The sequence below is a fragment of the Chinchilla lanigera genome, unplaced genomic scaffold (genome assembly GCF_000276665.1).
Source record: "Chinchilla lanigera isolate Chin_1 unplaced genomic scaffold, ChiLan1.0 scaffold00033, whole genome shotgun sequence".
Taxonomy (NCBI): Eukaryota; Metazoa; Chordata; class Mammalia; order Rodentia; family Chinchillidae; genus Chinchilla; species Chinchilla lanigera.
In genome coordinates, this window is record NW_004955434.1 from 17,152,911 (window position 1) to 17,176,580 (window position 23,670).

The 23,670-nt window shown below is 40.1% G+C and overlaps 2 long non-coding RNA genes across 6 annotated transcripts in view; one reads left to right on the forward strand and one right to left on the reverse strand.

Annotated features, from left to right (window-relative positions):
• Positions 1 to 20,317, reverse strand: part of LOC102014705 — a 45,771-nt gene extending 25,454 nt beyond the window's left edge. The window contains exons 1-3 of one of the 2 annotated variants that reach the window (XR_261622.2): positions 20,180 to 20,317; positions 12,669 to 12,829; positions 11,551 to 11,944 (exon numbers count right to left, since the gene is read on the reverse strand). This is a non-coding gene — a long non-coding RNA (uncharacterized LOC102014705). Of the gene's footprint in view, positions 1 to 11,550; positions 11,945 to 12,668; positions 12,830 to 20,179 lie in introns of those variants that run through there. The other variant, XR_261623.2, reaches the window with a different exon arrangement.
• On the forward strand, positions 16,612 to 23,175 carry LOC106148952. Of its 4 annotated transcripts, XR_001234765.1 has the most exons (4): positions 16,612 to 16,731; positions 16,836 to 17,001; positions 17,912 to 18,152; positions 18,899 to 19,541. It is a non-coding gene; the product is annotated as an uncharacterized LOC106148952 (long non-coding RNA). The 4 variants fall into 4 exon arrangements; XR_001234766.1 differs by lacking the exons at positions 17,912 to 18,152; positions 18,899 to 19,541 and adding an exon at positions 22,847 to 23,175 and having other exon boundaries at positions 16,616 to 16,731; XR_001234763.1 differs by lacking the exon at positions 18,899 to 19,541 and having other exon boundaries at positions 16,616 to 16,731; positions 17,912 to 18,362.
• Positions 23,176 to 23,670: the final 495 nt, after the last annotated feature.

Here is a 23,670-nt window from a genome sequence, read left to right on the forward strand (position 1 = left end):
ATGGTAATACAAATTAAACCAGGCAATGTTAGCTGCCCTAAGAGAATACAGGGTAGAGAGTGGAAGGCAGGAGTAACTAGGACCGCAGGTTTGCCAACTTCAATCTCACATCAAGGTGCTAATTGCAAAAACTGGCTCGTTATAATTTGGGAATTTGGGGGGTTTGTCATAAAATGGAACTCATAAAGCATAAAGTGAAATGAATTACATCACCGAATTTATGCTTCAGAGTTCTTAACAGTGTGAGTGCAGCTTCCTTTCACATGGATCTATTGTATAATTATAATATAATTAGCACCAAATATTTGAAAGAAAATTCTTCAAATTGTGTTTGTCATTTCATGTTTAAAGTAATGAAAAATGGGAAACAACATAAACATCCAATGACGGGAGCAGGACGATACCTAATGATGACACACGCAATACGGTGCCGTCCACCGAAACCAGGGCGAGGCTGGTCTGGAGAATGTTTGTAATGGCAAGCGAAAAATGCAGGGTGGAATACACACACAGGCTGGGGCAAGATGCTCCGTGGTAGAGCACCTGCCTTACCTGTGGAAGGCCTTTGCTTTGATCTCCAACACTAAACAATGAACATAAAAATACGCACACACACATGCAAAACAGGACACCTTTTACAATGTATTTATAGGTAAATTTATGCATAATTTCTAGTAAGCTATTTTCTCTGGTGATTTTCTCTGGTTGGTAGATTTAGGATGAATTAACTTGTTTTTTCTTTCTATCTCTTAGTATCTTGCACTTTGTCAGTAAAATCCATTATTCCTAGGACTGCCCAGAAAGAGGACAAACAAGGTACATCATTTATAAAATTAATTAAGGAAGTGTATGTCTGTAACCTGTGACTCCTGTTGAAGGTGCTTTGAAGTAGAAGAGCTCGATTTGAACTATAGGAAGGACTCTAGCTCAGTTTGCTGCACTTCTTTCTCTTAAATATATTTTTAGAATTTTACCAGGTAAGATAAATATTTATAAGATGAAGCAAAATAAAAATTTTGAGCTTTAATTGGAATTATTTGCATCAACCCTACTTGTTTTTGTTTTTGTTTTTGCAAAATGTTCTTAGATTTGCCACACGGTCTGTATAAGAAGGGAGGGGAAGAATCATAGGAAGGTGAGACCAGTTGCCTAAATGAATATAAAGAGAAGTGTCTCATCATTTTCGTAGTTGCTATAAGGAAGACTCTTGAGTCCACAACCATAAGGGTAACTGAGAACAGTACCACACAGCATCGGCCCACAAGTCTGTGCCAATCTACAGACACATTACCAGACCATAACAAAACAGAAAGTGAGAATAAGGATTTTTCAATTGGCCTTGTCACAAGGTCAAATGAGGAATACGTCAGGAATACATCTCTATGAACAGGGCATAGACAGATCAGTTGAGTGGTTACATTTGCCTACTGAGTCACATGTGGTATGTCACATGATAACATTTGGTATTTTAATGTTAGTTTAAAAAAAACACAAATATATGAGAATTTCTGAACATAAAAATGCGTATTTATTTGGACAGGTTTTTTGAAGGATAATAGTTTAACATGGGGGTCTCCGGATGTAGCCAGACTGCTCTCAGCCTCAGGTGGAGATTCCAGCCTTGTGCCACTATGCCTTGCTATGGTTTATTTTTAGCTGTTTTAATGTTTAATCAATGTTATTACTAATTTGTGGTGAACTGTTATTAGCTAAATTCGAGAAGAAAAATTTATATTTTTGCCTTTATATATGCATATTAAAATAATCTTCCCTGACATTTTTGGGAGGGAGCCATCAAGAAAAGTTCCAACTGTATTGAAAGCAGCAATAGTAAATCAAGTGACAACAATAAAATGAGACAGGGAAATGATGTCTGAAGGTCATACTCTTTGATCTTCATATTACTTCTCTCAAGTTATTAATATTAACTTCTGTCAAAAGCATCCTAGACTGGGCTCTGTGTGCAACACAGCTGGTGAAGAAATGGTGAGAACACAGTGGGATTTGAAGAGGATACTCTGGCTTCTTTTTTTTTTTTTTTTTTTTTTGGTACCAGGAATCGAACTCAGGACCTTGTGCTTTCCAGACAGGCACTCATGCCACTGAGATATATCCCAGCCCACTGAGGGGATACTATGATTAATGAAGCAAAGAGATCAGACAGCATTTACACACTAACCATAGAAACTTGCAAAATCAAGCAAACATATTTTAATGGACTTATTGAAATACGATCAAAACCACCACAAAAAATAAAAATCTACCTCTGACATGTGATTGCACAGTCCTTGTAACTTTGAAAGGGGAGAACATGTTGGAAAAATGTTTCCAGAGTATAGGCGAAGATGGAAAGTTTCTCAGCTTAATCCAAAGAGCAAATATAACTCATATCAGGTATAAATGTGAAGAGAAAAGTTTGAAAGGTTATATACCAATTACAGATATTCTTATTTATACACAGAGGTGAACAAGTTTTCAAGTATACAAATATGTAGCAATTGTAAGGGAACAACTACAGTCAAACACTTCCCAGAAGTGCACAAATAGTTCAACCTCAGGAAATCTATTTCAACAACTCTAAAAGAATTAATAGATTTAAAGAGAAATTTTAAAAAGTAATAAGCTAATGACTAAAATTATTGAATTTAGGAAAGGGTAATTTCATAAAGTTTCAAGAAGGAATGATACATAATTAAACAAGATTACACAATTAAATTAATAAAATGGAATAGAATCGTAGAGTGAGATCCAAGCATCAGTGGAAATTTTATACAGAAAAATGGCATATTTCACAACAATGTAGATGACTAAATTAGTAAACAAAATCATGTTGAAATAATTTGCTATCTACTGGCCATCTGTTTAGGAAAAAATTAAATTATACTCCTAAGCCCTATCACATCCCAAAATAATTTCTACATAACTAAAATAAACCTTAATGTAAAAAGATAAATAACTATGTTAGAAAAGCATGTTTGGAATATATGATAGAAGTTACAAAGCAAAGAACAAAATAATGAAAATGAAGCATTTATGACAATAAATTAAAATATATGTAAAAAGTAAGAAAAATATTTGCAACGAATACAAAGGATTAAAGGTAAGATCCAGATGAAGAGATGTTACAAATCAATAAAAAGCATAAAAAAGTAGAAAATGAATGGAGGATACCAATAGTCAACTCACAAAAATGCAAGGATAAAACCATATATGGAAATATCTTCTACTTCTCTATTAACTGATGACTTATTTTTTTACACACTAGATTTACCAGAATTTAAATTTTGAGAGGGGAAAGATATTTCATGTTTTATTAATGAGACTAGAACTTAGAAAACCTAAACTCTAACGTGGAAGGGGATTTAGCAATGTTTATCTAATTCTATGTAATAATTATTTGCTTCATCATTACCCTCTTGGAAACCTCTCCTATAACAACACTCTCCTATAGTTATACAAACCCAAAGTCACATAACTATCAGTTGAAGTGTCTTCAATAACATTAGTGCTATATCTATTCCATAGAGTGATACACAGCAACTTAAAATAATGAAGTAGAATTTTATTTACTATCTTTAAAAGATCTGCTAGATATGTTAATAACAAAGAGCAAGTTGCAAAACACAAGTACACTATAATTGTTTTGTGGGGAAAAAAAGATGCAAAGATCTGAGAAAGATCTAGAAAGATGTACTCCAAATTCTCATCCGAGGAGGGGGGAGTTGAATATGGATGAGTGATGGAAAATTTTACATTTTTATTATCCTAATTCTTTCTCAGAGGGGTACATTCATAGATTATTTATATAACTTAAAGTGCTTGTACATTCAGTAGAGTCTCAGGCATTTACATCGAGTATGTAGAAGTATTCAAAAAAGAAAACAGCGTAATGAGTATAGCCCCATCGTCTTGAATCTGTCTCATGTCGCATTGATGGAGTTAGGATCTTGGAAAACTGTCATTGACTAACAGAAAACAATTATTCTATTCTTGTTTCTATTTCCATTTTGCTACAAATCACATCTGTAGACCTCTTTAGAGTTTACTTCAGAACTGCGCGTGGTGGCGCATGCCTGTAATCCCAGCACTCTGGAGGCTGAGGCAGGAGGACCACTGTAAGTTCGAGACCAGCCTGGGCTACAAAGTGAGCTCAAGGCCAGACTGAACTGCATAGTGAGATCCTGTCTCAAAAAGACAAAAAAAAAAAAAAAATAGAGTTTACTTCATAAACTATTTCACTAATAGTAACACTGAAGCTCTAAAATGCTTACAAAGCACCTTTTTATTTATTGCTATCTTTGGTCAGAAAAACTGGGCAAATATCACTCCCATTTTCTAGGTTAACAGGTAGAATTTAGTGGAGCATCTAAAATCACAGAACAAGGGTAGTCTCGAATCCATAACTCTTGAACCTACTTTCATTGTCTATTATACAGCACCAGGAAAATTTCTAAAAGTAAAATGGCATGGTAACTAGATGTTTATGTACTAAGGGGCATCAACCTTGAAGCCAACAGAAAAAAAAGTTATTGATGAACACAAAATCCCCATTAGACATTTCTAATTATAATGCTGTCCTAACGTATGGGGCTAGCAATACAGTGCCTATTCATGTCAGTATCATATATATATGTAATATATATATAGAAAAATATATATTTTTTTTCTATTTCTTACTGATTTGTAAAGTCTCTTTAGGGCAGGGAACATAACTCAGTGGCACAAGTGCCTGCCTGGCAAGCTTAAGGTCCTGAGTTTGATTCCTGGTACCAAAAAAAAAAAAAAAAAAAAAAGGATGTCACATCCCTTTACAATTCATAGGTATTTATTCCTGGTCCTTTCTATAGGTTGTAAGTATTTTTAATCTGTTCCACATTTTCTATTTTAATAGTGTGCTTGTCTGCTTTGTGTTATTATAACAAAATATCCCAAAGTAGGTATTTTTTACTGAACAAGTTTTATTCAGCTGAAAGTTTTGGAACTTCAAGAATATGCCTTCTGTCTGGCTCTGATTATAGCCTCCTTGTGGCTGGGAGCACATACCGCAGAGATCATTTTATGAGACAGGAAGCCGGACAGTGAGCCAAGACCACTGGATTCACATTATAGCAACGCATCCTCAAGAGAACTGACCTCTACTCAGGATACATGCATTAGTCCCTTCCGAAGGTGGTGCCCATAGGACTTCTTTACTTGCCCCTAACTTAATTACTTAAAAGTTCTACCACCTCAACCCCACCACATTGAGAACCAAGCTCCCAACATATCCACCTTTAGAGAACACATTCAAAGTATACCCAAGCCGTAGAAACTACAGACTTCATTTGCCCTAAACAGTTTATTTATCGTTATTGTTCTTTTCTTTATGACTTCTGCAAAGTGTCTCCAAAATACTTTTATGAGAACTGCTACAGATCCAAGAATTTCTGTGTCTTCCCCAATATCACAGAGTTAAAAGCAGTCAGATCTTGACTCCGGCTATTCTGAACCCTAATCCACTTCTCCTTTCACTACTCTGTTACTGCTTTCTTCCCCACTCCTGGCACACAATTCACTTTATTTCTTGTAGTTGAGACACTGTAGACATAGGATATATGATTGGAGATGGGTGGCATATGAAGCTTAAGTTTCGTGGCCCTTCCTCTTGACTGTATTCAAAATATAAAAGACTATAATAAACAGGCCCGTGGCACAGTTACACAGTCCATGCTAAATGGGATGCCAAGACTAAAGTAAACTGGGAGAAAATAGATGTTGGAGGTTTATCTTTTAGACAAAGGTAGAAGCCTAAGGAAGTGAAATAAATTTTTCCATGTTCACTCAGGAAGTCTCATAGATGGTTGTAAAACGCTGCTGTCTTCCCACTTCCCACCCCCATTTTATAGATTAGATTTCTGCCAGCACATGCAATTCCGAGAACCAAGAGAGTGTCCCTTGAATTGGAAGAAAGGAAAATATAAGTTTGAAAAACTGAAACGGAAGGATGAAAAATCAGCACTAAAGAGATAAAGCTGCCTTTTTAAAATCCATAACCACAATCTTTATTATAAATGAGAGCGCGTTCATTTTGCCATCCCTGAGATAAACCACCTGACAGCAACAAATTAAAGGAGGAGAGGTTTACGGCAGCTGACAGTTTCACAAGGTTCTGTCCATGCTCCAAGGCAGAAATATCCCGGTGGAGGACGTAGTAGAGAAGAGCTTTGCTTCTCACGACGTGATGAAGGGGAAGCAGGGCAGGGGGAAGAGCAACAGCAAGATAGTTCTCCTCCAAAAGCACATTCCCAGCCACGCACTTTCTCTTCTGAACCTTGCTCCCACCAGCACATTCAACTGTGAATAGCACCTCTCTGCTCCACTTTTCCGAGGGTCTGTTAGCACAGTCAAATTCAAAGTGAAGATTAACTGGTACATGGAATTTCACCCATTTATTTGGATTTGACTCTGTGTTCTTCTTTCTGTCTGTTGTGTATTTATTTTCTGCTTCTTTCTTTCTTTCTTTTGGATTAAATATTTATTATTCCTTTTCTGTCTTTGTTTTTTAATATTATTTTTCATTTCTAAAGTGGTATTCTTTCAGTTTATTATGTGCCCTAAAGTGTATTTTTAGCCACTCTTTCTTCTTGTATGTAGTTAGGTCTGTTCTTTTGTTGGGCCAACAAAAAGACAGACTATGAGAAACATTTGTATCTTCCTCTCTCTTTCTTGGCAATTCCCAGTAAATATATATGTATCTCAAAATTTAAAATTGAAAAAAATTTAAATACTATCAAAGAAATATCATCTCTGAGTATTTCCATAGTTTGGGCCAAATTATAACCTTTATAACGTTATAGGATAACATTTTGAGCAACTTATCTAAATGACATTCACTTTACAACATTTAAGTTACTCTCCATCTAGATTTAAGGGGGAAGTAATTCTTCTTTTCCTTGTAAACAAGAGAAATTACACAAATGGCCTAAGTAGACTATGGCTCCTTTAAAAACATGTTTTAAAAAAAATAGATTGTGTGAAGTCTCTTGATTTCACAGATTGGTTGTGTGTGAGCATGCCAGTTCAATTGGAGTAATTTCCTTTAGCCCATTAGAAAAAAGTTATAGAGAAGCCCAGTGTAGTCTTCTGAATTTATGGTATCATCTGAGAAGGGATATTCTGTGACTATGAAAAGTTATAGTACTTTGAGGCTAAAGGGAGTGAGGCAAATGGTTTGATTACGCTCTCCTTTCTGAATCAATTCCAGATGTTGTCATTAGATTCTGGGAGTGTTGAAGGAATAAAATATCCATGCTAGAGGAGACCTAGGGATACTCGTTGGAGTTTTTCCTTTCACAGGGGAGGAAGCTGAGACCTAAGAGAACTGACTGCATGTGCAGGTCATACAGTCAGGTAGGAACAGAGCTTGGTCTAGAACCCAGATCTCCCTTTGTCTAACCCGCTAATACTCTAATTATTTTGTTCTCATAGACAAGGGTAAGTAGGAAATTAAAAACAAAACAACTTTGAAAGTGGAAAACAATCCTCATTCTCTCTCTTTATTCCTGTCATTGAAGTTTATAAGGAACAAACTGTTTATCCCCAGACCATACCTCTTCTGTAAAAACGGCTTACATAATACATTAAAGGCACTTTCTGTAGCCTAGAAATGAGGAAGTTAGTTAATCACCTACACGGTGTCTAAAATAAGGCTGAATAACACTAAACAAGACCAGTTTCAACTGCAAAGGATGTCATGGTGACCTAATAATCACCTCTGAACTCTTCTCATCCCATTATAACACATTAATATATTAAAATCCACATGTCCCATGGCTATGACCACTGACAATCATCATGGCTACCATCAAAAAGAACCATAAGGAGGAAAAAGGAAGTGGCACCCAACTCCTGGAAAATCTCCACCCTATTCTAGAAAGGACATGAAGATTCTTCCCCTCTAGTAACTTATCCTTCCCTCTCCTCTATCCACTACCTTCCAAATCCCAGCAAAGGAGAAGCTGATTTGTGAGTCCTGTATTTAAGCTTCTTCTATCTTTTGGCCAAGACTAAACCTTTCTTCATTATTTAATCTGCATTCAGTCTTCTTTATTAGTTCCATATTTCAGGAGGGGAAAGAATTCAGCTTGAGTTCAGAAATTGGTAACACTACCACCACTAACATTAATATTTTTGTGACATTTCAAATTCTGTAATATATATATATGTGTGTGTGTGTGTGTGTGAATAATATATATAATATACAATAATATATAATCATTATGCTAATATATAATAATATATTATGTGTAATATTATATATGTATATCTGGATAAATGATGAAATGAGTATTTGAAGGATGAGTTAATGGCATAATAGAAAAGGTCTATGGGCTGGTAAGAATAAAATAAAAAATGTACTGATATTAGAATTAGTCTCCTGTGAAATGAGATTTCCTATAACATTTTATTCTTCATGCTTTTTTCAGTAGAAGAAAGAGTTTCAGGTGTATCTAACATATATCTGTTAATCATTTTTATAAAAACAAAAATATCTCTTGCACCATTATGTCAGTCTCCATTGTTGTTATTTTCCTCATTACTTCTTCAGTAGTAATGCATGGACTCACTGTTTAATTGGAGATTTGGAAAGGTCTCTTCAATCTGACTCATCTGAGTAGCTGCTTTACAAATGGCCACCCCTTCTTTTTTCTCCAGAAGGGTAAGAGTCAAATCAAAAAGTTTTTACACCACTTAGAAGGTACAATTTGCATTTCATGAAAAATAATACTATACCCCTCCCTTCTAACAAAATGGATAAGCACAAGGGGTAGAGATTGTGGAAAAGATAGAAGGGAAGGCAAAATCTCAATATGCTGAACTATAATTATTTTCAACTTAGTGATGAGTTTCCAGCTGACCCTAATACAAAAGTTCTAAAACACAGATTACATCTGAAAAATTCTATTAGAATCTCATTGCTTATATCTAAAGTAACTTATTAAAGTTTTAGTGTGAAAAGCAAAAGCAAATATAAAAAAGACTCAACCAAAAGATATATATTTTTAGTTCTACTTTGCTATGATCAAAATACTTCTAAACTGCAAAGCTCAATTTTCTCTTCTATTAAATGATGGTAATATAAACCTTGATTTTTGTAAATTTAGTCAAGATACTGCATGTAAAAGAACTATTGGACCATGAGTAGTTTGTTGTTTTGTTGTGGTGCTGCTGTCAATAACAGCTTCCCATCTTGCAATTACAAATGACCTGCCTAAGAAATACAGAGCTTATTAACATTATCTTATTAATTTTAAGGGTTAGATCTTCATTTCTGAACACAGCATGACAGAGAGTAAATGACATAAGGCAACAGCCATGAGCATTTGATAGGATGTGTGTCATGCATATACAAATCTTCAAACATTGAGAATGTACAAAGAGAAATAGAATATCTGGATATTAGGCTATAGAAACGTGTGGGAGGGCCTGATAATTCATATACTGGTATTTGTTTCAGTTACTTCTCTCATTGCTGAGACCAAATAATGATACGCAAAGTTAAAGGAGGAAAGGTTTATTTTAGTTCACAGTTTGAGAGGTTACAGTTCAAAGTCAGCTGGCAGCACTGCAGGGAAGCATGGCAGAGGAAAAACAGCCCATGGCATGGCAGGCAGGAAGCAGCAACAGGGAACCTCCCTTTCCCTTTTTATTCCATCCAGGCTACAAGTCTATTTGTTGGTGCAGCTCACACCCAGGATGAGCCTTCTGTCCTCAGTAAATCCATTTATCCACACCCAGAACTATACCAATCCAGCCAGTGGGCTGATCTAGTATCGCACATCTATGATCCACTCACTCTCAAAAGCCCCACTTGGGAGTGTATGAGGTTTTGGGGGACATTTTAAACATAGAGATTTATAGTAGTACCTTGGTTCTAACTCATTTGTTTGCAAACAATTTGGTTCACAAACAGAAGCATTTGGCAAAATTTTGTTTTTGTTTGCAAAATCTGCATCAAGTGATATATATGACCACAGCCATCTTTCCCGCACAAACACAAACATAGCCATCTTTTCCAAAATCGTAGAGCAAATTAAGTTCGTGAACCAAGGTACCACAGTAAGCCATAACAGTATTCATCTACAATAATCATACTGTTCTCTAAAGAAACCAACCTTTGTAGTTCACATGATATCCAGTATAAAGAGGCTTAATAATAATAAGTTAATATACATCCAGGAAATATCAAATAGCATTAAAATATCAAATAGCATTAACCTGGTGGTTAAAAGAAAATCCACATTTCAAGCAGGATCTTTAAAAAGCAAGTACCTCTTTTTGAGCAAGGGTCTTAATCTGTGTGGTGGATTGACAACTGGTGGTCAACTTGTAACACCCAACTGAACTGAATCAGCATGGTGCTGGGTGTAGAAGGCCCATCTGAGAGCTGTGGCCAACAAAATAGAAGGGAGAACTAGAAAAGAAGAAGAGGTGATGTTGGAAGCTGTTGGTTCTCTTGGGGCTGTTGGTTTTCCTGGAGGAGCTTGTCATACCGGCTTTCCTGATATGAACTGGGACGTGCTTATTGTCAGAGGAGCTCAGGACCTTGTTGTTGCTCAGAATGACTGAGGTTCACTTTGGGGGAGCCCTGGGCATTACTTTGACCATCACTTCCTGGCTCTGGAGGGGAACATGGTGTACTGTTCAATGTCCTAGAGAAGCTTGTCACACTGGTTTTCCTGATATGGACTCAGATGTTCTCATCTTTGGAGGAGCTCAGGACCTCGTTGTCAGTGAGGATGGTGGTGGTACCTTTCAGAGGAGCCGTGGTTCTTATTTTGAACATCACTTCTTGGCTCCAGTGCAGATCCCTCAGCCTGCTAGCACAGACCTTTCTTCTCACTGGCACAGACTTTCTAGCTTCCACCACTGACCTTTTGGCCTTCCCAGCACAGATCTGTGAAATAGGCCTGCATGAGACCCTGTTGTGGGCTCTAGGCCTCCAGTTGGACTCATGGGAGGGGCATTGTGATGGGCTCTAGGTCTTCAGCTAGACTTATGCAGGACATTGCTATGGGATCCAGGCGCTCAGCCGAATTCTTTGCATCTTTACAATGTGGACAGATGTTATAGTTTGTGTCTAGGTGGTCTCCCAAAGGCTCGTGCAGTCATGCAGTGGGCTTCCAGAGTTTCTGATTGACTCATGGTCCAATGCTGGGATTATGAGTGTGAGTGCCACACCCATCCTAGGGTGGGTAGCTTGCATGCAATATACGGGAGAGAAAGAGACTTGCTGCTGCTCCTCCCTTTTGCTGTTGCTGCTTTTGCTGTCTTCCACTGCCATGAACTGTGCCCCTCTGCCATGGGCCACTCTGCCTTGGAGCCACCTGAGTATGGACTGAAACCTCCACAAACTGTGAGCTAAATAAATCTTTCCTTCCTTAATTCTGGGCATCAGGTATTTTGTCTCAGCAACAAGAGAAAAGTAACCAAGACAATGTATTTTCTGTACTCTCTTTGTATATGACTCTTTGGGTGACTATTATAAAGTAACCTTATAAATTATGTGTCCTGTATTAAATTGTTCTCCTCGGAAACCCCAAACTGCAACAATCTGCTTCACACTCAAGTATCTAAAATGCAAGCAAATATACTTGAAATAAAATAGTCCCCCCCAAAAAAGGCTGTCAAATTGGAGAGATAATTTTAGCAGATTAAAAAGGCCACCATTTTGCACAGATATTCAAGAGAAGCAAAATCAAGAGAAGCAAAAGTAAGGACAGGTCAGGTTATTCTGTGGTAACAAACAACCCACAAAGATCTCAATGTCTTGAAACAGGGATCTATGTCTTGTTTATGCAAAATGTGCTGAAGATCTTGGAATCTCCTTAGGATGGGTGTGTCCATGTGTTGACTCCACATCTTAATCTTCCCTTGATACCGCCTGCAGAGGGGCTCCCAGGCACTGTAGCAAAAAAGAGCAGGTGAAAGGGTACAACAAGAAGTTCAATGCTCTGGACTTCATAGCTGCTCTCTTCACTCTTCATTGGCTGTAATTTTTTAGATTGCCCCAGGAGACTATAAAAGAACTGAGTAAGGAAGTAAAACCCTCCCATGTGCTATCAGGAATAACTACACTCTTGTCAGAGAAGCTGAAATTCTGTAGAAAACATTTGAGCTACTTTGCACATAGTACAGGCTTTCGTGACTGCAGGGAGAAAACTACAATTTTTAAATGACAGCCACAGAAAATATGGACAGTGGACGTAAGAGACACGTGGACCTTAGAGTGGTCATCCGTACCTCAGAAGACACTGAAAATCATTATTAGAATTTGCTGTGTTTTATTCAATTTGTGGTGCTTGTGTGTGTTCAATAAATTCTATCTAAAAACATTGCAGGGTACACTTTCTGTCACTTTCTAAATATCCTCTTTACTGGCTTCATAAAGTCCAAATTTAAAAGACCGCTGTGATGTTGGTATAAGCATTGTAACCAAGATGTTAATACCCAGAAGAAGCAAAACAAATACATATCCTCCTTTCCAACATGGTACCTATTTCGTGCCATTAAACTAGTCCCTAAAATTCCAAAATGAATTAAACTGCAATGGAAATGTGGCAGAACACCCTTTTAGGCACCAACCAAGGGAAGCTTTGTCTAATAGTCTTCTGTCCACTTGGACTTACCGTGACATAGGTGGCAATGCCATTTGCATTCTGAACACTCTGAAACAATCCCTTCTGGAATTTCCCTCCTGAGGCAACTCTCCAACTAGGGCTTAAGGCGGGCTCAAGCCTTTGATCTTCCTGGGCTCTGGTGGTGAACAAAGGACCAATGAATTCTCAATCTGTTGGCAAGAAATGATGACAAAAGGTGCTCAATAGTCAGCAGGAACCTGGATATTTCTGGGTAGAGCCACTTTAGAAATTAGAAAGACCACTGTTATTCACTCTTACTGCTCTTCCAAATAATCGAAGACAATTTCCCCAAACTATTAATTAGGATTCAGAGAGAACAGTTTTGGAAAACTTATCAGGATCTCTAATATAAGAAAAGGAAAGCAAATAAACAAAACTCCCAAAGCCTCTTCAAATAAAACTTTCCTCCCAAGAGGGAACTTACAGGGAAAGCACAGTTTGGGAGGAGAGTGTGTGTGCATGTGTGTGTGTGTGTGTGTGTGTGTGTGATTTGTACAAATGTATGACAACACTAAAAATCAGATTCTGCAAATTAAATCAAAAAGGACTGTATGTGTTGGGGGAGGGAAGCATGATTTTTAAAAAATTTTAAAGGGAGAAATGGAACCCAGCATGTTTTTCAATGGCCTTTATTTTTACTGCCCACATTTTAAAACTTCTCTAGCCATCTAAAATAAAGTATATGTACAAATATGTGTCCTTTAACTCTTAACTTGTTACCTCTAAAGAGAAAAAGTAATATTAATGCTGTTGTTGGAAAAGATAGTCAGAGGTTTTTTGAGAAGTCTCATAGATAGCTGGTAGACTTCATTTAATTTCTTAAATGTAAGAAGACCAGCAGCATGACTTTTTGACTGGGACTAAAATCTGGACTTTGTGAGGTTTCAATGAAGGAATGTATGGGAAAATAGCAGACAGTCTACATTTCATCTTTCAATGAATTTTCTGCAACTAAACTAAACATCTCTTTGAGGTAATAAACCAAGATGAACTAGAGCTGGATTGAACTCTGACCTATAATGTTTCTCTCCACACATAGGGCCTATAGTATTGTTGAATATCCCCATCCCCTGGATAGAAGTTCTTAACAAGAGAGGGATTGGACTGTTGACATTATTCCAAACATGTAAAGGAAATAAAAATCAAAGGAACCACACACCATCAGATTAAATTCTTCTCCACCCAAAGTGTGATAGCTTGAGTTGCCATAACAGAATACCATAGCCTGGGTGGCTAAAACCACAGGAATGTCAATCTTAGAATTTTGCATACTAGAAGGCTGAGTTCAAGATGCCAGCAGGATAGGTGTCTGATGAGGGCTTTCTCCTCGGATGACAGGTAAACATTTCCTTGTTGTGTCTTCATATGAGAAAGAAAAGTCTAACTCTAGTCTACTTTCATCTTCTATGAGGACACTGAGGCCATCATGGGAGCTCGATGCTCGTGACTGTATAAAACTCTTTCTCTTCCATAATAAATTCCATGGGGCGGGGATACAAATGTTCACTCTATACTACCAAGAGATCTTAACTGTAAATACACCTTTCTAAGACATAAGAGCTCTAAGACCTCTAGAGTTGCTTGATACTCAAATGTGATTAGAGCAATTCCCCAACATCTTTTTAATCTTACTTTTATTTAGCTGATTATTTTGTCATATTGGTGGTACTAGGGACTGAATCAGGGCCTTCTCATCCACCTACATACCTAGCCCTATTTTATTTTATTACTTTATGCATTTTATTTTGAAACAGGGTCTCACTAAGCTTCTAAGTTGCCCAGGCTACGCTCCAATTTGTGATCCTCCTGCCTCAGCTTCCAGAGTGCTGGGATCACAGGCATGTGCCATCACGCTGGCTCCCAACACCATTTTCATGAAATATCACACTATTTTCACATTTTTTATCTAACTTTGCAATGTATTGTAATCTGCATCCCACTGCTGGGTGCTGTGAGAGATTAACCAGTCAAGATACGGATATTAAATATGTGCGTGGTAACTGGATGGAGGCAAGTTCCATCTGCACTGAGTATTGTCACAAGCGTTACTTTTCTTTTCCCTCTGCAACTTGTGATGCCAGGGAACAAATTAACGAATTCTTAAGTAATCAGTACACACACATGCACACACCTACTACAGTGGCAGTTTGTTGTTTTATCAAAACAAACAAACTCAATCTTGCTAGGATTCAGCTGAGCCTAGAATAGGGGAAGATTTGCATTTTGATTCTGTCCTCTGCTGCCTGCTTTGATCCTCCTGAGAGGTTGGCTTTGCCCTCTAGGACCTGCCTTTGTCAAGGTCTCATACTAGACTCCTTCTTTGTAGGAATCAGGGCAGTGACTAGTGCAGATCCCTCCATTTCATCAGCTGCAATCACTGTGACTTCCCTGTAAGATTTCTACCGGCTGATCTGTAAGTACACACCAGGCAGGACTCTCCCAAGGCATCATTCTTCTAGGGTGAAAGGGACTGTTAGGTCTCTCTGCAAAAATCCCTCCTTACGCTGCTGTGGAGTATAATATTTTCTAAGCTTCTCTCTACCTTGGCAGGATATGACTATTGCCAGGAAGACACCCCAGTTACATGGAGTCCTTTTCTAGGGCTGTTTCCTGCCTGACTCCCTTTATTAGATATCCCTTGGAAGCAGCTGGAAGCAGCCCATCTCTGCTTATTGCCATGCTGAGTATTTCTTTTATAACTCTTTAATGTCTGAGGATGTGCAGTTAGCTCTAGGCCAAGCATAATGGGCTAAAATAGTGAAATACCATGAATCTAGCCTGTAAAAAGTCCATAACCAGCAAAAAGAATTACAATAGCTATATTCTAAATGACTTCTTCATCCAGAAAATGTATATATCATGGCCAGCATGGTATGGCATGGTGTTCTTATTGTTGGCTTATCACTTTCCTTTTCAGAGAGTATTCAACCATGTTGCATGCAAAATAACAGATTCCCATAACGAGTCAGTGTTCCTAAACATTTACACATGGATTTAAGTTTGAATTGTGTCACTTCCTAGCATCATGAATATGTCAAGATATTCAATCTATTAAGCATTAATTACCACATCTCTAAGCTGGGATAACAATGCCACCCTTCCAGGCCCTGCAAGAGAATCAGATATAATATATATCAAGCCAAGTGTTTGATAAATATATATATATTTATCAAGCACTTGGTATAGACCTTGACAATTAGTAGACCCTTGCTAACTGGTAACTATTTCAAGTACCAACTTATACACTACTAGGCACTAACCATTTTCTAGGATTATAAAAACCTTGAAATTGTAACTCAGATGTCTGTAAGAGTGTGGCCGGTTTCCGGTCCAACGCTTCCTCTACAGGTGCTTTAAAGACAGGCTGGAGAGCAGTTAGCCCTCCCGACCTCCACCCCATGGGGACAGCACCAAAGAGCTACAGCAGCACTATCTCCTTGGCGCTTGCACTGCTTAGACCTTCATTCTTCCCACTCAGTCCATCCCCACACTTAGGACCCGGGTGAGCCCTTCAAGGAGACTAGTATCTCACCCTGAGAGGCCCAGGCCAGCCAGCCGACCACGAACCCCAGGACTCCTCAGTCGGCACCCAGCACCCCTCCCGTTTGACATGAATGCGAAAACCGAAAAAGGGTTTTCTCTCCAAGAATTCCAGTGTGATATACTGCTTTGACCTGCACCTAACAGTTCAAATCATGAAAATAAGAATCTTTTATGGTTACCGGGAAAATTCATAGTTTATCATTTTTGTCGGCTGGAGAGGAAGAAAAGACTTGGCCGGGTTCCTGAGGGAAAGATAGCCTGTCATATTTGCTGAGATTTATCTAAGAAAAAGCACTCAGGATGATACGTTTGTGCAACAAGCTCCCCTCCTGCTCAGAGCGCCATCGGTGCGACCCGCAGGGAGGGGCTGGCAGCCTGGCGGCCGGAGCCGAGGGCGAAGGAGGCAGGAAGGGGAGGAGGCAGCGGGCGGAGAGAGGACACTCGGCTGCCATCATTTAAGCCTCTTGATTATTTAAACTTCTGCAGAATAATGATTGCATATTTGAAGGTAATACATCTGTTCCTTTCCCTCCCCACCCCCATGTGGTTTTCTAATCCCGAGGTAATTATGTTTTGACAAAAATTTATTGGGACATCTGTTTTTTCCCTTAGATCTGCAGGTCACTGTGCGACTCTAACAGCAGCCTGCGGAGATCTGCGCTGGAGAAACCCAGCACAGGGCTGGCCAGGCTGGGGCCCAGACGCACCGGGCAGTGAACTGACAGCGCAGGCAGAGAGCAGCCCCTCCTCCCGCGCCGCTCTGCTTGGCTCGCTGCAGGTGTTCAGCCTGGGGTTCTGGGCTGGAGGGTGAAGGGATGCAGGGTATGAGGGAGGGGCGGGAGGAGGGCTGGCTGGGAAGGGGCTGGCAGTGTGCATCACGCGCTCCGAGGATGGCATCCAATATAAAAATAATTCATGGGGGCACGGGGATGGAGGTGCAATGCACAGGCCATATGTTTGAAACCCCTGCCCATAATGGCTGGCTGTGGTTAGCAGTGTCTGGTGCCACCAACTAGATTAAATTATGGTACCCTGCGGAGGCACAGATATCGGAAAGATTATCTCTAACTTCCAGCATTTGATAAAACACGGAGCAATCTCGGCACTTTACATGTGCACGAAATTTCTATTTAACCTTGTAAAAACACAGCTGCACTTTGGTCTATGCCTTTGGTGACTAAATTGCTAAAACTTGCTAAATTCATTTTTTTCACAAATCAGAAAATGCCTGTATCAAGATTTGAGAGGGAGTATCTTTTCCATATAGATGTATTTGGGGTTTTGTTTTTTGGTTTTTGGTACCAGGAATCAAACTCAGGGCTTGTGACTACTGAGCTAGATCCCCAACCCTCCATATATTTTTTACCATGCATCCTCATAAACTTATTTTCTGAGATATCCAATCCAGTGTCTTGACCTACTGTTTGAAAAAGTGTCTCAGTGATTTGCTTTTGTGTCAAATGAAATTTTGGAACATTTTGAGATGTTTTTGCCATTAAAGATTTAATCAGAAATTTTAGTAGCTAAATAAAATTCCATCTCCCTTTACCCTCGCTTATTTTCCTTTTAGAAAATGTGTTTTCACGTTAAATAGACACCAACCAATACTCAACTAACTTCTTTTTTCTGAAGGGTATCAAAGGAACATGAACATTATAATGACTATATATAAATGTCTATCTCTCCAGCCAAATTTAGGAAAAGAAGATGCGCTGGGTATCACAGAACACATCTCCCTTGAACTGATAAAGCTATGCTATTTCTTGGATTTCTTTATGGAAATATGAGTCACAGCAAGTACCCTGTTTTCAGATGGAAACAGTGAGAGAGTGAGACAAGTGATCCAGGGTCCAAGCTCAATGCAGGAGTCCCGGACTCTGGGCCACAGTTCTAGGCTTTCATCTTGATTAGACATCAGAGAGTCTAAAGGTTAGTAATGATCTCGTAGATTCTGCAGAAATCCCAAATCCCATTCGACAATAGTCTGTAGAATGGTGAAAGGGAAATTTATCTCAAAAATTAGTTTGGAAAGGCTGGTTTAATAAAGCATAGATAGAGATGAGCGTGGTGATATTCTCTGTAATCCCAGCTACTCTGGAGGCTGACATGAGGATCACAAGTTTGAGCCCTGCCTGAGCAATTTAGTACCTTAGCTAGACCCTGTTTTAAAATAAAAAGTACATATTATTTTTAATTAAAAAAAGGGGGGGAAGTTGGTGATAAAGCTCAATGTGATGGCTCTAGGTTCTATCCCTAGGGAAAGAAAGAAACAAACAAAAAAAAGGAAGGGAGGGAGTGTGGAGGGAAGGAAGGAGTTTAAAGAGACTCCATTAAAGCAGAGAGCCTCTTTTTTAAATGTAAATTTGAGCTCAAAGAGATAAAACAGTGTGGGATTTTTTTATTTGGTGCCCCTGTAGCAAAATAGCACAAATTGGGGCCTTTAAAGAACAGACATTTGTTTCTCAGGGTTCTGGAAGCAGGAAACCCAGGATCAGGGTGTCAGCGTGGCTGAGTTCTGGGGGAGGGGATCTTCAGGGGTCACAAATGATGACGCTGTCCATGTGTCTTCACCTGAGCAAGACAGGAAACTCTGGTGTCTCTTTCTTAAGGCACCACTCCCGCGTCGTAGGCATCAGTCACCCTAGGATCTCATCTAACCCTCGTTACCTCTACAGGTCCCACCTCCTAGCACCATCACACTGCGGTTTGGGCTTCAGCGCAGACCTTTTGCGCGGATGCAGACACTCAGCCCATAACCAGGAACTGCCCAAACTTTATGGCAGAACGTTCAGGCTTATAAAACATTGGGCCACCCTTCACTTTTACATTTGGACACAACATGAGTGTTCTAACTGCATTATGACACCAAGTAGGAGAAGAGGCTAAGACAGAACACGGAAAATGAATGACGTAGGCAGTGCTGCTGACTAGGACTGAAACATTTCAGAAGACAGGTGTACATGAGTTTAGAAGCAGAGAAGGTGGCGGTGAGTGTCCAGGAAAGCAATGAGCAATCCTAAGCACAGAACACTGGAAAATAACCTCCAGCACAATCACTGACATGGAGACTGTGATGGGGAGCCAGCGCTATCACAGTCCACCCCTTCAGTGCCTCTGTGTGAGTGTGCCGCATGTACTAGGGGTGGGGGTGGATGCAACAGGGCCCACCAAACCTTTCTTCTTTGTTGCTCTTCTGTGTATGGCTTTATTTAAATAAAAGTTCTACTGAACACTTCGAAGTCCAGCTTTCTACAGCTCATTGTTCTACTCTTATGTTTCATTGCTCTGGCCTGTTCATTTTTTTTAGCTTTCTTCACATCATCCTAATTTCTTGCTGACTTTTTTTGGTGTGTGTTGTGTGCTGGAGTTACACTTTTTATTCATAAACACACACACACAAAATCTATCTTACTACATTTTTAAAATTTGCTTCTCCTCCCAGGCAAAGAAATGAAGTTCACTACATAGAAAAGAAAAAACTCTCAGGATAATAAATTTCAATTTCTTTGGGTTAGATCTTGCAGAAATACTTGGAAAGAGAACAGACTTGAATTTCTTCCTTCAAAAGACAAATGTTTATTAATGTGGAGTTCCAGGACCCATGATATTCCTTAAACTCTTTCTGAAAATAGAATGAAATTCCTTTCCAGTTCTTCCGGTTGAAATCTTAACCACCCTCTGGAGGACGGCAACTTTGAGACCAGGGTGGGCAACCTAACAAGATCCTATTTCAAAATAAAAAATAAAATAAATAAAATGGGGCTGGGGATACAGCTCAGGGGTAAAACATTTGCCTAACATTGGAGAGGCCCTGGATTCAATCCCCAGTACCAAATAAAATAATGCAAAACAACAGAACAGAACAGACAACAAAGCTCTAGCTATCCTTCAAGGACAAAGTCACAATTAGTGCCTTTGCCAGGAGCCCTTCCCAAACCTTCCCCCTTCCTGCTTACACGGCATGCTGGGTGATCTCACTATGCTCCACTTCTTTTCCCATGAGAGGTGCCACCGCACAGGGATCACTCTGTTTATGTGACAGGCCACACGCGAGACCCCACACTTCCCTGTTCCTCAAGACACAGACTGGTACCAGGAATGTGGTAAATGTTTAGCAAGTGACAGTTTAACCGCTAATGGAATTTAACCAGGGCATTTTAACTGGCCAGCTAGGCCTCATCAGCAATGGCAAGGAGTGCCTCTCAGACTCATGCTGGAGGCTGTGTGGGCCAAGGAGGTGGAGCCCGGCCGTGGCTCACACTGGCTGCTTGACTGGGAAATTCTCCTGCTGCTCAGGACCTCCGTGGCCTCATCTCTGAGATAAAGGGGTTGGGCTGCATGAGCTGGGGTTCTGCCACCTTGGAACTCATTGATGAGAAGAGTGTATGACAACTTCCTTTCTAGATGCAGTTGGGATGTCAACCTTCCCCATCAGATCATCCTGGCCCCTGGACACCCACCCAGGGCTGCCAGAGGGAACAAACACTTGGTACATAGGTTGCACACTGACACTTGGGGAAATGACAGCAGGCTTACCCCAGATGAAAATAATTTGGTGCTTTCTGCCCTATTTTCCTGTCACTGTTATGTTTACAACCCCTGTTTCCATTTTCCCCTGTTAGACATCACAAGGGCATCTTTTTTAACAAATGAGCACCCAACTGCACCACCTTGCTTAGAAGCACTCAGCGAGCTCATCAGGGGCTCAGGGTCTGTGTGGGTCTGAGCTCTCGCAGGAGGGAGAGTGGCACATAAACTGCTGCAGTGGATGGACGAGGGCCGAGGGCTGGGCAGAGGGCCCTCTGCCAAACTCTGTTCCTTTCATCCATCTCAACACTGACCTTGAAGAATTGCCCCTTACGGGACATTATGAGGTGTGGACTCAATCTCCATCCTCATGCAGGTCCTGTCATTTTCTGCACTATGACTGACAGTTGTGCCAGGCAGCATCAACTGGATCGGGAAGGGGTCAGCAAGACTGATGAGGTCCCCGAGGAAAGCTGTAAACTCATCTCAGTCCTGAGCCGCTCTCCCTCTTCCCTCCCGGGGGCCGTCAAAGCAGCAAAGATGGTACTGGTTGGGGGAAGTCAGTGGTGCCACTGAAGTAGACCGTCTCTGATTGTTGAATAAAAGGGATGCCTGTGCCCATCCCAGATGACGCTCTGGGAAATTTCTCTGTTCATTCCTTTTCCTCCTTAAATCTGGGGCTCCTGACCCAAACCAACATACTGCAAACTTACTGTGTCTGTTCAGAAAAGAACGGGGACAGGGGGGCGAGCACACTGTAATCTTTCTTTGCTAAAAGAATCAATTGCAGTCAATTTAACTTCATCAAATCACTGACAACAAGTGCTGATACAGAGGATGGAAAATATGCAAGGCCAGGGAAGAGCCAAAATCCTACAGTTTCTATCAGTATTAAAGCCAGATGTTCCACCGCCTTGATAAAACCCAACAAGGATAAAGGCTGCTTTCTCCCTGGGCTTGGTGGATTGCAGGTTCTATTCACAGTGCGTGGTTCCCGTAGTCATCCTGTGGACCGGGGAGATAGCTTTTAGCACAGCAGCTAGGCCTCCTTTGTCTGTAGGGTTCTATCTGTTGTTGTGGCTTGAACTGATCTCTTTCTGCTTCACTCGCTATAGCAACGTTTATCTGATACGGACAAAAGGCATTTTGATTCTTGAATTAATAACACTTGACTCGAGCATATGATTCAATAAGAGGTATTCAGACAGTTTAAATGAAAGCAATGTTTTCGCTGAAGCCAATTAATACAGCAACAAACCTTTGGCTGAAGTGATCCAAATGTACAGCGAGTGCGTGTTACGGTGTTCTGTAAACCATCAAGCTATCCCTGCAGTGAATAAATGGAGAGAGAGAAAAAAAAAAGAAAGAAATGCACATCCTGTTGGCATGAACCTCAAATCACAGCCCGGGTAATTTCAAGTTGGAAGGGGGACTGCAGAGGTAGCTTTTGTTCAGTCTGACGACGTATTGGAGCCCAGCTGTAAAGGTGGGAGGGCCCCGAGTGCGGAGATGGCTGTGAACTCGCCCTCCAGCCTTCCTCTTCGCCCCCTTGACAACTGAAGGCCCAGTCTTCCTTCTACCTGACCCTGAGCAGGGCCCCCACCAGGGTCAGGTAACTTGATTTGATTCTGGGCTCCTTTCTGGGAAGCAGATGTGGCCCCAGGGGCTCAGGTAAATGGCTTTCCCTCCTTCCCCCCTACTGCTCCCAAACAGAGCTTTCCTTTTCTTTCCTTCATTGAAAAATTGCCAAAAACCACTCCATACTGTACAGCTAACCCCAAAACAGGCAATGGAGAATGATGTTAATTTAAACTTCTGCCTTATTAAGTAACAAAACCCAGAAATAATGTGATCAAAGCCAAAAGACACAAACTTCTGCCATCTTTCTTAAGATAAAAGGAGTAAAACACCCATTAAATGAAGGAGGCTTGGACACTTAATAAAAATAGCTAATTAAGTGTTGGAGTAACTTAGCATTTTGCCTCTTGAGCCCTGCAATACTCAAGACTGGCCCGTATCCCCTGCAAGCTCACTCCTTCCTGCTGAGGCTCAGACCCTCACATAATTCTTTCTTCATTCTCTTTGTTATATGCCAGAGACTGCTGCATGCACCAGGATGACAGAACTGAGCAGCAGACCAGGTCCTGGCCTGGGAGGACCTGATGCTAGTGGTGGTGTTGTTGGCGGACAGCACGGGACAAGCAGTTGTGAAGTTCTGGGACAAAATCACTGACGATGAGTGGTGGGAGAAGATGGAGCTGCTTCCCGGCTGGCTCATCAGAATCCGGGAATGCCTGTGACAGTTTCTCCTTGGAATGGAGTCCTGCTCCCTTTCGGCATCCTCATACAGGATCTGTTTTTCAGGAGTTTGAGTGAATTCCAGGCTTTAATTCAATTCCTTCCTTCCTTCCTTTCTTCCTTCCTTCCTTCCTTCCTTCCTTCCTTCCTTCCTTCCTTCCTTCCTTCCCTTTTCCTTCCTTCCTTCTTCCTTCCTCCCTCCCTTGCTCTCTCTCCTCTTCCTTTCATTCATGATATTTTTCTTTCTTTCTTTTTACTTTCAATCTGCAACTATTTTTAAAAACACCTTTCATGTGCCAAGTACACCAAAAACAAAACAAAAAAGGCCTAAATGCTTACCCAGACAGGGTCTGCCACCTGGTTAGGAAGGAAGACTTTGAGCAGAAAAAAATGTTTATAAGAAAAAAACCTTATTTCTCAATTTTCTGTGAAGGTTAATGACTGGATTCTGGTTTTGCTTTTTATTTTATTATTTGTTTTTTTTTTTTTTTCTTTTCTGGCCATTTTGATAAGAAAAAAGAATTAGATAATACTCAATACGTGAAGCTGAGCAGATACACATTGGTCTCCAGAAAATCCTAGAAACATGACTTACTATATGACAGAAAATAAGCCCTCAAAG